General features: G+C 35.4%; 1 protein-coding gene across 4 annotated transcripts in view; it reads left to right on the top strand.

Moving 5' to 3' along the window:
* Window positions 1-5,059: 5,059 nt before the first annotated feature.
* The window catches only part of MCTP2 (multiple C2 and transmembrane domain containing 2), a 266,381-nt gene continuing 255,303 nt past the window's right edge, over window positions 5,060-16,137 (top strand). For 3 of the 4 annotated variants that reach the window (XM_074234162.1, XM_074234166.1, XM_074234165.1), the window contains exon 1: window positions 5,061-5,173. The gene's annotated coding sequence lies outside the window, so the exon portion shown is untranslated. Of the gene's footprint in view, window positions 5,174-16,137 lie in introns of all 4 variants that reach the window. The other variant, XM_074234164.1, reaches the window with a different exon arrangement.

Below are 16,137 nucleotides of genomic sequence, written 5' to 3' on the forward strand. Positions count from 1 at the left end.
GCTCTTTTATTTGGGTAAGCATGTGCCAAATTAGGCCAGAGCCCTAACTAGAAATTTTTGCACCCGGGGCAAGTGACACAGAATTTACTCGGGGCAAGAAGCATGAAGTTCACCTTCAATTAAGTGATGAGGTGGCAAGCACACTGAGTCATGGGGAGGAAACCTTTTTTTTGTGAATGCTGGCTTGATAACATCAATATGCAGAACTCCCAAGAGGCCTGGCAGTAGAAGGAACAAGAGAATTCACACTAGTCTTCTATCGGCTAGTTTGTTATTTTGATCTTTTGCTTATTATTTTTTCTGTTGTTTTCCTAATTAAACTGAAATTCTTCTTAACTTTCATGTTTCTTCCTATCCCCAGTACTTAGCATATTGGAGGCAACTAATAAATATTTATTAACTAACTGGATGATTGGTTTATGTGGTCTGTGACAGTTCACAGAAAGCTGGAATAAGTTGTTTTCTGAATGTGGGTACATGTATTCCCCAAGATTTGATTGGTGCATTACCTTAAAAAAAAGGTTATTCCAAAGGTTCCTCTGTTCCCATAAAAATGGATGAGGATGGGGATTTTTGACCCAAGTCTTACAAATTCAAAGAGGTCTTCCTTTATTGAGTTTACAGTATGGGGTTACTTTATCTCACAGGACTAGAGTGATTAGAAAGTAATTATAGAATATTCTACTTTAGATGATATGGATTACTTTAGCAAGCAATGAAGCATTGTTATGATTCCACAACAGTGACTCCAAATTGTTTATAAATGCATTGCGGGCAGTGCCAATTATGAAAACAGGTGAGAGAATCCTGGCCAATAGTTTGCTGTATGAAATTGTAATAAGCCAAGAAATATTATTAAACTACTGTTCAACTAAGCAGAACTATCCCAAGAACAGACACATGAAAGATAAATTAAGTATGTAGTCCTGGTATAGGGACCAAAACAAATGTGGTGATTGAGAAATACCAAATTAAATTAAATTATATTGGCAACATGTGTAGTTCCTCCCAGATTAACCACTTTGGCAGTGACATTATTTCAAAAGACTAGAGACAAAAGATTCCCTGTCACAAAACCAGATTATTATCTCCACCATAGTTACTTAGAATTGGTTTGGCTATTGCACCTTGTTATACTTAGTAAGAAACAGGTTAATTTAAGGTATCAGATACAATAATAACATCTTAAAGTTTTATTGAGAGCATATTATAATCATAAACCTGTTCTAAGAGCCTCTGGCATGATAAGGGAAAAGAAAAAAAAAAGTTTGGCTGAGTTCTTTTGGCAGATCAAAATATTAAACCAATGGTTAACACTGTTTCGGAGGAATATAACAAACACACACACACACACACACACACACACTCATGGACATATACACACACAGAAACCTACAGTGTCTATCTGTGAAGAATAGAGATATCATGATCTTAGGTGGTTATGTTTTCTATTATTATTTCACTTTTTACATAATGAGCAGGGTTTTGAGTCTTTTAGGGTCAAAGTACAATTAGTTAATAAGGAAACCTAATAAATCTATTTAGGAAGAAAATGGTGGTTGGATTTATATATTGTTCGACTATCTATGATATTACTATCAAAATAGCATTTATAAATTTATGCTTGTTATTTTTACTCATACTATTAATACTCATTTTTTTTGTTATCCCCTGAAAAAATTCCCATGCTGTATTTTTCTTTCCTATGAAGAAAGCCCCCTCTAAGTTGGAGTTACCTCCTCAACTCCAAATTATATTTCACGAATGCTTCATTTTTATGTCTCTAGGGTTAAACCTAAAGATCAATTGAGTTTTCCAGTGCTTTTCTCATCAGTCTCTATGATGGGACTTCCTGATGATTATTAGTCAGACTTAATTATCATTTATATTCTAAGTTAACAGCAGTGGGTAGGGTGTTGGGTCTGGAATCTGGAAAAACCCAAGTTCAAATTCAGCCTCAGACATTTACTGGGTGAAAAATTAACACACAAAATGTGAGATGAGGATATAATGAGGTCAGTTATTACAGAAATAATCAAGTTCTGCAAAGAGTGGACCTGTGGCTTTTGTTGAGGGTAATATCTTGACCTGCTTGTGAATCAGAATTAAACAAAGTAGAGTTTCTACTCACTCTCTCCTCCAGAGTTGTTAAAGTCTGGACACAAGTCAATAGTCAAGAAATCCAGGGATGATGTGGTATGCAATGGTTGATGTTGGCCTTTCTAAATTGAGGTCTTTTCCAGGTCTCAGTTTGTCTTCGGTAAACACCCAATCAAGAGGGTTCTAAACTTTTTTTTTAGGTTTTTTTCAAGGCAAATGGGGTTAAGTGGCTTGCCCAAGGCCACACAACTAGGTAATTATTAGATGTCCAAGGTCAGATTTGAGTTTAGGCACTTCTGACTCCAGGGCCAGTGCTCTATCCACTGTGCCACCTAGCTGCCCCCTCAACTTTTTTTTATAAAAAAAACATAAATAAACAATAGGGTAGATAGGTGTCAAAATGGATGGAGTACAAGACCCAGATGGCTTCAGAGGAGAAAGTGAGGCTGGTGATTTAGCATAGAACTCCTCATTCAAATCCAATCCATTTACTAATCATGCCATCACCTCCCAGATGTCATGTTCTTCTTTGAGTATGAAGGAAAACAATAACAATAATCCCTAGCTCATTCCAAAATAATAACAATAATCCCTACCTCTCTTCAAAATACTCACTAAATTTCTCTGTCTAGTTTTAAGGCCCTTCATAATCTAGTTTTGTATAACTTTTCCAACATTACTTCCCATTACAACTCCAATAGAAATGCTCAACTATAGTCAGTCCATTTGTCTTACAAATAAACAGTGCTGTATCCGAAGAAATAAATGTTCTTTTCTTCTTTACCTAATATAAGCCCTACCTGTTAAGTGAGGTCTTAGTCAAGATTCATGTCTTCCAAGAAATTACCTCTTGTGTTCTACAGAATGTTATTCTCCACATTTGCCACACTTTTCCTAAAGCACTCTATTTTTCCTCCACTGACATTTATAATAACCAGTTATAATCCCTCAGCAACACTTTCATTCTTTACTCTCTAACTACATTCTCAGCTTTTGAAAGAAGAGACATACTTGTAGTGGATAAGATGCTCTCCTAGCTCAGTACTGGGCACAGTCATAGTATTGCCGAAGTAGACAAAATCTTTGAAGTCATTTACTTTGATCCTTAGCAAGTCTTCAATGAGTACTTAAATATATATTTATTGATAACCTTCATTTTTACATTATCTTCATTTCCAAACACATTCTTCCTCCAACTCTCTAGAGAACCAGTCTTATATCAAAATTTAAAAAAAGGAAAGAGTGGGGAGTGAAAGGAGATCAGTTCAGCAAAACTAATGGAAACAATTTGAGTTTGGCAATAAATTCAGAATTCCTCATTTTTTGCAAAGAAGGGAGTTAGATTTTTTCCCCCAAAACAACATTCCCTCTCTCCCTTCCTTATGCCTCCTTTCTCCCCTATTTAAACTGTTTTTTTGTGCTATATATTGTTCATCTTTTTTTGCTTCCCTTTGAATCATTTCATATATATTCCTTCTTATCTGAATTTCTCATATTCATTTTTTCTTATGATATAACGTTCCATTCATCTATGAACCAAGATTTATTCAGTCAAAACCCAGTCAATTCTATCACTTTTTGTTTTCATCTTTCTGTTATGAGTATTTGGAGCTCTTGAAATTTTTATGCCTGTGACTTCCTTGGGGTGTGTAACTTACAGTGAGAATGATGTCAAAAATATGAATATTTTAGTCGCTTTCTTAACATTAATCTGAATTGCTTTGCACTCTATAAATATTTGGGGGCGGGGGAGGGAAATGAGACCAGAAGGAGGAATGAATAAAGGATAGAGAGTTAAAACAGTGAAATAGATGTAGAGTGGTGTTGGATGTCAGCTACATCAAGAATGGGTACAGGGGGAAAAGTAGTGATTTGGGGAGCAGAGGACTTGGCTTTCAATCCCAGTTCTGGTGCTTCCTACTTCTAGCTTGGGTAAATCACACAATATTTCTGAATTTAGGTTTCTTCACCTGTAATCTCATCTGCTTTATTGTCTCCCAAGGTCCTTCCAGCTGGAAACCTATGACCTGTGATTTAATCTTGCTGCTCTTCAGGTTCACGTCATTCAGTGATGTTCCTATGTTTTCCTATAGAGATGTGTGAAAATTATTAAATAATCTTAACTAGCATTTACACTTCAGATTCATTATCTCATCAGGCAAGCACGTTTTTTTATATTTTTGTAGTAAAGGAAACCTGAGCCTAAAAGAACCAGGCCCGTCAGCTGACAACAAAAATTTACTTGGTCCCTCCAAGGACTCTTAGAGTCTCTCTCTTAAGTGAATTATTTCAGTCACTCAGTGACTGGGTCTGAGGCAGTAATTAAACTCAGATCTGCCGAATTCCAAGTCCACAATTCGATTCAACTAAATCATTTAGCAAATATCTGAATCGTTGTCAATAAAAGCCCTACAAAATGTAATGGTTATGTTGGGCCATTTGAGGAAGCTTCAAAGTCAATGCATTTATTGTGTCTCCCCTGTGCAAGGGGCTGAACAGGGCTGTTGAAAAGAAAACAAGGAACCTTATAACCTGTCAGGATTTTACAGGTTAATATTACCACAGCCAGGCCAGGCGCATCCAGCCTGAAGTAGTCTCTTTTCCTGCTCATTCCATGGAAATCCCGGGACCTGAGCCTATGCTAACCCTGCCAAGGCGCTACCGTCTTTTTGGTCGGCGGTAATTCAAAGTTCTCCTGTGGGGGGACTGACTGTTCCCCTTTAAGAGACTGTTCGCGTGTGAGAGTGTCAGAGTGAGTTTCTGTTTGCGTGTCTGTGTGTGTGTGTGTGTGTGTGTGTGTGTGTGTGCTTGGAAGGTGCAGCTGTCGGTCATGTCGGCTCTGCTGCCGCCCCGTTCGCCCCTCCCGCCCGGCTGCGCGACTCCCTGGGGGAGAACCTTGGCAAGCTCTGCCCAAGCATGAGCGGCCGCGGCCCGGCCAGTCCCAGGCGAGCAGGTGAGCCGAGCGCGGAGCTCGCCGACCAGCTTGCTCCGCCCGGGCTGCAAGCACAGCGCCCTTCCCGGGGCTGGAGCCCTGGGCGCTGCTGGCCTCCTGGAGAGAGCAGGCATCCCACAGGTAAGGCAGGTACCCGCCACTCGCTTGGATCTCTCTCGGCGTGGAAACCGGATGGGAGGTGGGGAGTGGGGAGATAGTTGGTGATGGGCGAGGGGGACTCGCCCCTTTGGATTGCTGCTCAGGGGCGCTTTTAGGACAGGTAGCTCCGCCTGGCAAGGCGATCCCAACGGAAGAGTTGGAGCAGGGCACTGGTTTGTTGAAACTGCGGGGAGAGGAGCTTGACTTGTCTACGGAAGGCGTCCTTTGGGGCGCAGAGAGAGTACGTTGGGGAACCAGCCACTGTAAGAACCTCTAATCATTCCTACTGTGTGGTTAATTCAATGGCTTTGAAGCTCCCCCCAAGCGTAGCCCCGGTGAATCCTCTCAGAGCAGTTCTCTTGGTGTTTAGCAACAAAGAAGCAGAGAGGGCTTAATTTCACAAATGATAGACTTCCTCTGTGCAGACTCAGGAAAACTATCAACTATGTTTCGAGCCAGACTGGGTGTAAGTAAAAGTTAAATATTACTGCTGCTAACACTCCAGGCAACAGTCATATTTGCTAACCAAGTCATGCATTATCAAACTTTAAACTGTTCCCATTTTCATATTCAATATTTTATCTTGTCTAAATGAAGTTTAGAGGAAGTCAGAAGTGTGAAGGAGGCCATTTAAAAACATTATTTTAAAAGCATGTACAGGAAGTAATTTTTAGCATAGTCATAGTGGAGTGTTTAAAACTCTCCTATTAAACTGCTTGGCATAATTGCAAACTGGTTTTCTGTTGATGGGACTTTTTAATTCTCCACAGAGCATTTCTTCTGGTTAGCCCAGTGAGGCTTTAAAAATCTAACACTTTGGCAGCTCTGTTTGTCTTCTTTGACACTAAAGGACAAAATTATTTTAAAAATTAATTTATAGGCACAAAGAAATTGTCAAATAGAGATTTAGTAAATAGTCTAGGAAGCTTTTGAGTGTGTCTTAAATGCTCAAACAGTGAGACATGACAGCTCTTATTTTATTTGAAAGGTATGTTGTGGGAATGTCAAATTTTAAGGAGATAATAATGTTAATCTATCAGATTCAAAGCATATTACATAAAATGTTAAAGAATCATATTTTATGGGACCACAAGTATATGAATGTGCACATACATGCATAAATATGTGTGAACTCCCATATCAATATAATACAATCTTACCTGATGTGGTAAACTGATAATTTTTTTTAAAATCCTACTGTTTTTCTCTAGTGAGTATATACCCCGTGGTGCTGACTTTGATCTATCCAAGCCTTCTTACCTTGCATGACTCTAGTCGATATATTTCCTGTAAATCCTCCACAGGAGTTTCACTTAGTGTACTCTTGATTTCATGATGTGTCATGAGTACCAACAGAGCATTTGCACTTTCCATTGGTTTTAAACATCGACTTACCTTTTCTGGTCATAACATTTTATACCACTTTTGAACCCATTTTCAGTTTCAATAATGATTTGGTTTACTCATGTAGAGCTTGTATGCCTCTGCCCTTTTTGTGTGACTGAAAGCTATAATTTTTCAGAAACTGTGTATACCTTGCTTCATAGCTCCAAGAAAATTGGGGTAAAAAAGATAGGCCTTTGTTTAGTGGGAAAACTTTTAAGTTGTTACTATGTGTTGTAAAATTTTTAAAATTCAGTCTAGTTCTCTAATCTTTTCTTGATATTGAATTCTGGTTCCTGTTTATTTTCCATCTGCAATAATTGACTAATAAATTGATGATGATAGACAAGTTGTGTGGTTTCTCCAATCAAATACCTTGGAATATAATTTGAACAAGAATATACCTTGAACAAGAAAAAATGGCAAATTTAAGACATAATATTGTTTATTTTATTTATATAATGTCTCAAGAAAGTCCAAAATGGAAATAAAAAACTACAGTGAATGATTTGTAGGTGAATTTTCTATATGGTAATGTTTTTGCCATAATTAATTTTCATTCCTATAAAAAAGAGTTCAGTATTGTTACTTTGAATTTCATACTTGTTCTATACCTTCTTTATGGAAAAAACTCAATAATATGGTCATTTGGGAAGAAATTCAGAATTTATTAAATTTATGATTTAAGTAAATGATCTTTAATGGTTTGACCTGTAAGTTGTTTTACTAAATATAATCTCCTTGACAAAACTCATTATTTGTTATAAAATGAGAAAGGACAGTGACTTTTAAGAATTCCAAAGAATCTTTTCTAATGGAAGCAGAGTATTTCTTTACAACTTCCTAATCATTGTATGTGGTTACATTCTAAAATAGGAGGTTTAGATCATTCAATAAATATGGTTTTATATCTGCCAGACATATTGAATTGGATATTCTTCCTGGATCAAATTTGATGCCAGCTTCTAGCATTGTTATTTGACTGTAAAATAAATGACACCCAGAACAACTTGGTAGAAAACTTGAAAACTTTTCGGCAAAAGATTTGTTCTGAAAATATTACTTTGAATTAAAAAGATCTTATAAGATTAATGAAATAGCAGAGCTATCCAGAAAGGCCAAAGAGTGATGAGTATAATAAGGAAACCTGGTCATTAAGATACCAAGTGGGAGAAGTCAAAAGGACTAATTCTATTTCTAGCTCTACCACCAATCCATTCTCTCTTGCTTTGGTGACTAATGTCATTTTTCCGAGTCTCATTTTTCATTGGAAATTAATTCAATACTTTCCCCACATCTTTTGACCTCTTCCATTTCTATAGAAGATCTGAGTTTTGGTTTTGTTGGGGTGGTGGTGTTCTTTTGTGAAGAAATCGGGTTAAGTGACTTGCATAAGATCACACAGCTAGTAAATATCAAGTGCCTGAAATAGGATTTGAATTTAGGTCCTCCTGACTCCAGGGCTGGGGCTCTATACATTGCATACTTAATTGCCCCAAGGACTGAGTTTTTTAAGTTTTGCCCCACAAATCTCCAAAGAATAATGCTACTCTACAAGTTTCCATAACTAATATTATATTCAGTGAATCTACTAGTTTATTAGTAATGATACCAATAATGTTAGGCAACATTAGTATTGATATACATTATCAGTGTGTAAATTTTGTTTCTTGATTGTAGCCCTCATTCTTTAGAAAACAATCTGCTTTGACCATCACAAGTAATTTTAATTTAAATAGAGAGGGACATGTCCAAAAAGAAAACCCCTAAACATGTAAATTCTTTCCTTCTGACTCTTTAAGAGGGCAACAATTTGCCCACCTTTCTCAGTCACAGAAGGGAAAAAATATTCATTTACTTTCTGCTTCAATATAGGCAGAGAAAATCTCTTTCAATGCCACTATAAAATTTCCACTAATCTTTAATTTGTCTGAATGAAAACGATTAGTAAACTAATCCAATCAGTGTAGTAGTGTTCTCTGCATATCCATTGAAATTCGAAATTCAAATTGAGTGTAAATGTAGTGGAAATTTAAATCATGTTATTTTAATGTATTATATAATCAATGTCAAGTCTTACTGATCTGTTTTCAAGTCACATATTTATTTGTATAGTTTGATCATCATTTCTCCTTAATAAACTAAAAATATTATTTACATAAATCAGCAACAAGCATAAATGTATATGTTCAGGGCAGAATTTTTGAATTAATGAGGTCTGTCATTATAATGTTCCTGAAATTAAAAGTTTAATGACAAAACCCATAAGCATTCCGGCCCTCAGGCAGTTTAGAGTCTATTTGGGGGATATCATATATCCACAAGAAAACTACCAAGAATAGTGAGCCTAGTGAAAGCTTTAATATTTGTTGGCAGGGAATGGAGTAAGGACGGTTTGATGAGGAGAAGGAAAGCCCATTCCAACATGGGGGTTGGCTTATGCAAACATACAGAGCCAAGAAATAGAAAATCAAATTAATGAAAGAGCTTTATTACTTTGGGTGAAACAGATTTAAGAGTCAGTTTTCCAGAGTAAAGTAAATTCTTCACAGTTGATTGAATGTAACAGTAGGTCTATTTTCACTTGTTATCTCTGCTCCTTAGATTGTGAATTCCTTGAAGGCAAGACACTTTTAGTTTGCTAGTGTCTAGAAAAAGAATCTGATGTAGTAGTATCTTAAGAAATGCTTGTTGATTGAACAGTTTAAAATTGAAAATAAATATACTGTATGTGTAAGCTACCAAAATAAAATGTAATATGGATAAATATCCTATACTTAGGTTCAAAAAATAAACTGCATAAATCAGAATGGGCATCCTGATACTTCTATGACCATGTACAAAAACTAATGACCCTTCCAAATTTAAATCCTATATGCCAACTCTAAATCCTTAAATCTCTATTTCCGAATTAATCCCATTATGTATTCTTAATAATCATTTAACAAAATTTTTGAATTGGCATTCTCTTAAGCCTATTTATATAAATATTGTGAAAACATTAGTTGGAACTAAAAAAAAATTAACAGAGAAATGGCATTATTTTTGATGAAGTGGGGACAATAAGGAGACTCAAATCATAAAATAATTTTTGGTAAATTTTCCATCATTTGGGGGAATTTTCAATTATGTGACATATTTTATGTAAAGAATCTCCAGATTATATGAATTTAAATCTTATTAGTAAAGAACAATGTCTTGAACCAAAGAAACTTAAATTGTTGGGGTTATTCCTACAACTTGTCAAGATAGCAGCTTTCAGGGAAATCTACATTTTGATGATCCTGCAAATGACATTTTACTCACATTTTTCATCTCATTTATGGGAACAGAATATGTGATTAATTCTTCTTCCACCAAGAAAGACTCCTTTTATAAAGAACTCTTTCTCTTTAATCTTGCTTTTTTTGACCATTTCACTCACTTCCTTATAGGTTTTAGTATTTTGAATATCTCAGGAGACCTTGGCAGTGGTTATTCTCAGAATTTCAGACCTGTCTAAACAAGTAACATTTCTCTTACATTTTCTTCACCTTCCTCAGTACTTTGTGAGCTGGCACACAAATACCTAGCTTTACCAAGTCATAGAGGCATAGAAGCTTCAGATTGAATGGGGCCATAGAGATTATCTAGTCTATTCTTGTAATTTGCAGAGCAGTCAGGGAAGGAGTGGAGTTATCCAGAAATATGGTTCTTTAGCAGTTTACAGGCTTGCTCTGAAAAACATAGCAAATATAGAGAAAGGTACACAGCCAATTGCCTTTAAACAACATAAACTATTTATGCGTGAGGGGAAAAAAAGAGACTTTGCAGGTAGGGTGTGGTTCTGGTCATTAATAACAAATTGGTTTTTGAGACATTTCCTCATTAACTTGTTCCTCCCTATCTCACAGGCTTCTCTTATGGGTAGTTTTAAAAATTTATATTCATCTATCCAATTGTCAGAGTTTTGAGATTATTATTTTTATTCTGTGTTTTGTGTCAATATGTGCTATTTTAGTCATAAATGTTTTGTTTTTTTTTTCTCAGTGGAAGAAAGCTTTCAATAAATATATTGAAATAACTATTGGGTGTTTTTACTTCTTAAAATTGAAAGCAATTTCCAGGGCCTTTCTATTTAGAAAGCATAGTGAGGAATAAAGAAAATTAAAAAATATATAATTATATGTGATAATTTTAATTTTTTTCAGAAATGCATTCATTTTCTTTCCCTCAATTTCCCCATAGTCTATTTCCAAAATCAATTTCTCTTTCAAAGGAAATGCTTCTTAGTCTATCTAAAATAATTCTGACTTTCTTAAGTAGTAGTCCAGAACTAGGAATCAAGTCCCAATTTGGCCAAGACCACCTTCATCATGTAAGTCAAATTCTGTGGGACCCTGTTTCCTTGTTCTTTTTAGCTCTAGGTTAATGTGATTGTTGTATGTACTCTCAAGTTTGGATGCAGAAGTGAAATCCTCAGATAATACAGATTATTTTGAACTAAATGAGAGATAGGGGTGGGGTAGGGCAAGACGACAGAAACAGGCAAACTGAGACACAGACGGGCAGGCTCGCAGAGAGAGAGAGAGACAGACAGGAGAGAGATGCAGGCAGAGACACATAGGTAAGAGATAGACAGAAACATAGTAATACATACACACATATGTGTATAGATACATTTAATATATATTGACATAGGCATTGTCTATAATAGTTGATTTATACAGATCAATAAATTGATATATTCCTTTGGTGACATTTCTAGTATACATGATGATCATGAGCAAATATGACTGAATGCTTTGGTAAAGTTGTCTTTCCTTCACCTGAACTAGATGCAATAATATTATTTCTCCCAAAGAAGTCATCTAAGTAGAAAGCCAAGAAATCATTGGTTTTTAAGTACACACTAGAGATAGACGAGATATAGAATTAAGTTTAGTTTTAAAATTATACATTTTCTTATGAAGATGAAAATTTATTGACATTTCAAGGCCCAAACAAAAACATTTGGGTGCTTGTTGTGGGTGTGGGTGTAGTTGTAGTTGTGATTTCATTAAGGATAGGGAACTTCCCTTTGGAGGAACTGGGTCTACCAGGGCAGAACAATAACTATTGAGAGCTAGTGTCAGCCAGGAACCTGGGCAATTGAAAGTGACTCTTCTGAGATATCACACAGTAAAAGGTGAAACTTGACCATGGTGGCACCCTTGATTTTAATCCAATATTCTTGAGTCTTACTATAATAATACAGCAAACTCAGGAATTATATATACATATATCCAAGATGTCTTTAATTGGATCCCTCAAAGACATTGTATAGCTAATATTGTTTTTAGATGTTTTTTCCTCAAACTAAATCCAAATATTGGTTAACATTTTCAACTAAGTAAGCTACTAATTACATTTAACACATTGCCTCCATTTTATAAGTTTAAATGATTATAATGTTCCAGCTTTTAAATTCTGAGATGTTTTCTTTCTTTCTTTCTCACAAAGCCGGAGGACTGGGACAGACAAAATGAACAAAACAAAACAAAACAAAACACAGTCTTAGAATGTGACAGAAAATCTCTAAGACTGAAAAGTTCACAACTCTAAAGTGGGAGGACACAGTTAAGTCTCATTATAATTGAAATCTGATGCCCCAGATTCATTCCCAATGCACCTTTACTGACACTCATCAAACCTGTTACAATATAGAGTAAGAGGTCAATCATTTCCTTCCTGTAACTTTATCTTCATTGAAAGAAAAGGAGGGGAAACCAAAATTTGCAGAGGTAAATCAGAAAAGGCATATTATCTTTTTGATCATGTACTAGCAAGCCTGTGGAGTGTAACACTCTTGTTTTGTCTGATGTTTCTTTCAAAGAGATTCAAGAAGGAAAGCTGATTTGGCCATGGATAAGAGTAAAGAAAATTTCCTTTCCTCTTTCACAGAGATGGAAACCCATATTAGCATATGTACAAAGGTTTTGTTGATGATTGATTTTGTTGAATTGATTTTTTTTATATAAGGAGAGATTATATTTATATATGAAAATGATGCAAACTAGATAAAATAATCTTTAAAAACATTTTATTATTTCCATATAAAAGAAAAGAGGATTCAAATGATCAAAACAGTCTTTTAAAAACTAAATAGAGACATATTTTTAATCACTGATGCATATTTTAGTAAGCAGGGAAGATTTTCTAAAGCAGATCAAATTTGGTAGTTAGTGAGCTATGAAAGCTTAGTTCAGTTTCCTGAATTTTTGTCCTTCCTCTTATTTTTTTGGCAAGTCAGTGGGGCTAAGTGACTTGCCCAAGGCCACTTAGCTGCCTGCTAGCCTTCCCTTTTAAAGGAATACTAAATATTAGCTTTTAGTGAACCAGGCAAATAGAATACTAATTAAAGGCATGCAAATATTAAAAACTTAATGCAAAGTTCTTATGAGAGAACTAAAAGCTGAACTTGATGATGTGTACGTGTCAATGCATTATATCATAGTTGTTCAGGGGAGACAGAGAATCCTTCAGTATACTATCATCAGAGAAAGCTTCTTGGAAAAAGTGGGAACCTTCACTGAACCTTGGAAAGGCCAGGATTTGGATAGCTCCAGGTCATACAGTTGTTCTTTATGGGAAGAGTACCTAGTTTCTATAATTGCTACCTTATTTTTGCCTAATTCATCCTAGGACCCTCTTATCAAGCACAGGAGGATATATTGCCTATTTAGGGTCATTAGATGGTGCAGCAAATAGAATACCAGACCTAGAGTCAGAAAGATCTGAGTTTAAATATGGCCTCAGACCCTTACTAGCTATTTTACCATGGACAAGTCCTTTTCCTCAGTTTCCTCATTTTGTGAAAGGGGCTAGAAAAGGCAAAGGCAAACCACTTCAGGATCTTTGTTCCCCCCTCCAAAAAAACCTAAATGAGATCACAAAGAGTCAAACATGAATGAAATGACTGAAGAACAACAACAATTTAGTCACCTTTATTAAGTGCCTACTATTTGCCAGGGAATATACTAAGTTCTATGGCTGTAAAAAAAGACAGAAAACAATTTGGTCTTTCATGGAGCTCACCAGGGAGAGAAAACATGAAAATAACTTTTCATACACAATACAAAAAGTATAAATTGGAAAAAATCAATAGAGGGAAGGAAGGGTTTAGGATTATAGAGGATCAGGAAAAATTTCTTAGAGAAAATCATGTTTAGCTCATGCTTTAAGGAAGCCAAGGAAATTAGGAGGTATGGATGAGAAGAATATTGCAGGAATGAGCAACAGACTATGAAAATATACAGTCTGAAGATGAAATATCTTATGGTGAGAACAAGAAAGCCCATGTCACTAGATTACAGAGTATGTGAAGGAGATTATGGCATAAGGAAACTGGGGAGAAATGGAGGTGACAAAATTGTGCCTTGAATGCTATACCAATGAATAGAGATTAAAGAAGCCACTGGAATTTTTTAAATAAGGAGGTATGTCTCAAAAATTATAGCTCAGTTTTAATCTTGCAATAACAGAAAGCAGCACTAAAAATTTGGGGACACCTCATCACAATAAATAGAGACCTACTTCTACATTCAATGACCTTTGAAGAATTCATTCTAAATGTAATGAAATGTTAGATATCATGAGTATTTAATCTTATTTAGTGATTACTCCATGTTAAGATTTCATTTGCCACATTTTAGCCTAGAGTGAAAGTGTGCTATCAAGCTGCTATTAATCTTTGCCACATAATGTTATAGTTGACAATCTACTTTAACATTAAATGAGCATTCCAAGAAAATTATAAAAGGTTAGAATGGGGTAGCTGTCCACTTAAACAGTTACAGATTAAAGTTCATTTAATAAAATTGAAACTGACATGGATATAATCAAAACAGAGGGAAGGGGGGGAAAGCCTTTAAAAAATAAAGATTGTTTTAAAATTGACAAATTCTATTTAATTCAAGAAATGGCCTCACGAAGTCTTTTAAATACAAATGGGAATATGGACTAAAGAGGTGTCATCATCTGCAAGCATTTTTGCTGTGTGCCAATTACTCTGCTAAGAACTATGGTACAAAGAAAATTATTGATAGGTTAAATCTTCAAAGAAAATACTTGTGGCTTAACAAATGGAGAGTTGACCTAGAACCAATAAAATCTGAATTCATGTCACACTGCATATAGTAGCACAGTGCCTAGTTTATATTAGTATATGATAGGTGCTTAATAAAGATTGATTGATTGACTAAATGATCCTAGGTAAGTCATTTAACTTCTATGTTTTTCGGGTAATTCTAAGACTGATCCTTGAAGAGAAGGTACATGAGTAGAGTTTTCTCACTCAAAACCTATTCCATTAAAATCACAAGTCTAGTCTCTACTCTTCAAAAAAGCCATGCTTCACCTTCAGAAAAATCTATCTGCACATGTTTTATCTTCAATTTAAAGGAAAGAAAGGTTATAATGCTTGTTCTCAGTTGACCTGAATTCACTTTTGGTCATTCTCATTTAGCTCATTCAACAATGCATCAGACTTGGGGAGAAAAATAGAGAAAAGGAAGTCTTGGCATAGTAAATCTCTGTTTATGCTTTTTAACCCTCAATTTATTCCTCTTTGTATTTATTTCCCAATAATTGTTGGTGGAAGGCAGATAGCATTAAGGGAAATTCAGTTTTGAAATATCAAAGACTTTCCCATCAAGCATTATTAAGGGCAGCTATGTGGCACAATGGATAGGGTGCTAGATTGAAGTCAGGAAGAATAGTGAGTTCAAATCTAGCCTCAGACACTTGCTATTTGACCATGGAAAAGTACTCAGTTTGTCTCAGTTTCTGTAAAATGAACTAGAGAATGGAATGGCAAATTATCTTCCCAAGAAAATCCCAAATGGTATAACAAAGAGTCATATACCACTGAAAAAAGACTGAACAACTAAAACAAACATTAATGGGGGACAGCTAGGTGGCAGAGTGAATAGAGCACCAGCCCTGGAGTCAGGAAGACCTGAGTTCAAATCTGGCCTCATACACTTACTAATTACCAAGTTGTATGACCTTGGGCAAGTCTACCCCATTGCCTTGCAAAAACAAAACACCAAACATTAATGGAGGAAAACAGTATAGCAAATGACTGATACTATAATGGAATTTAGTCATGTCACCTTTATGTTTTCCTTCAAGTATGATATGTTTATTATCAACTTATTAACCATTTTTGAAGAAGATTAGATGAGTAGATGATCTGTTTTGGAAAGGGTAGCAGGAAAGCCCCCTTGGGCTGGAGCTGTGAAAAATAGCTTTCCATATCTACTTCATTTAATAGTGACCTTCAAAGAAGTTAATTTTCCTTATCTTATTTAACCTACTTTGTATGAAACAGAAGTATGCCATTATAGCATAATTATTTAATAATTAAGGAGCTGATTATATTAAAAAGTGTGTTTTAGGTTCTGTACTTATTCTTGTTTCTGGTCAGTCAGTATTGATTATAATGATAGTAAAAGGAATCACTGAGCAAAGTGACTTATAGGAAAATTAATTTGTCTGAGGGTTGACCACTGTCTCTTTTCAAATGCTTTTCAAGTTCACAG

Source organism: Macrotis lagotis, chromosome 4 (genome assembly GCF_037893015.1).
Source record: "Macrotis lagotis isolate mMagLag1 chromosome 4, bilby.v1.9.chrom.fasta, whole genome shotgun sequence".
NCBI classification, from domain to species: Eukaryota; Metazoa; Chordata; class Mammalia; order Peramelemorphia; family Peramelidae; genus Macrotis; species Macrotis lagotis.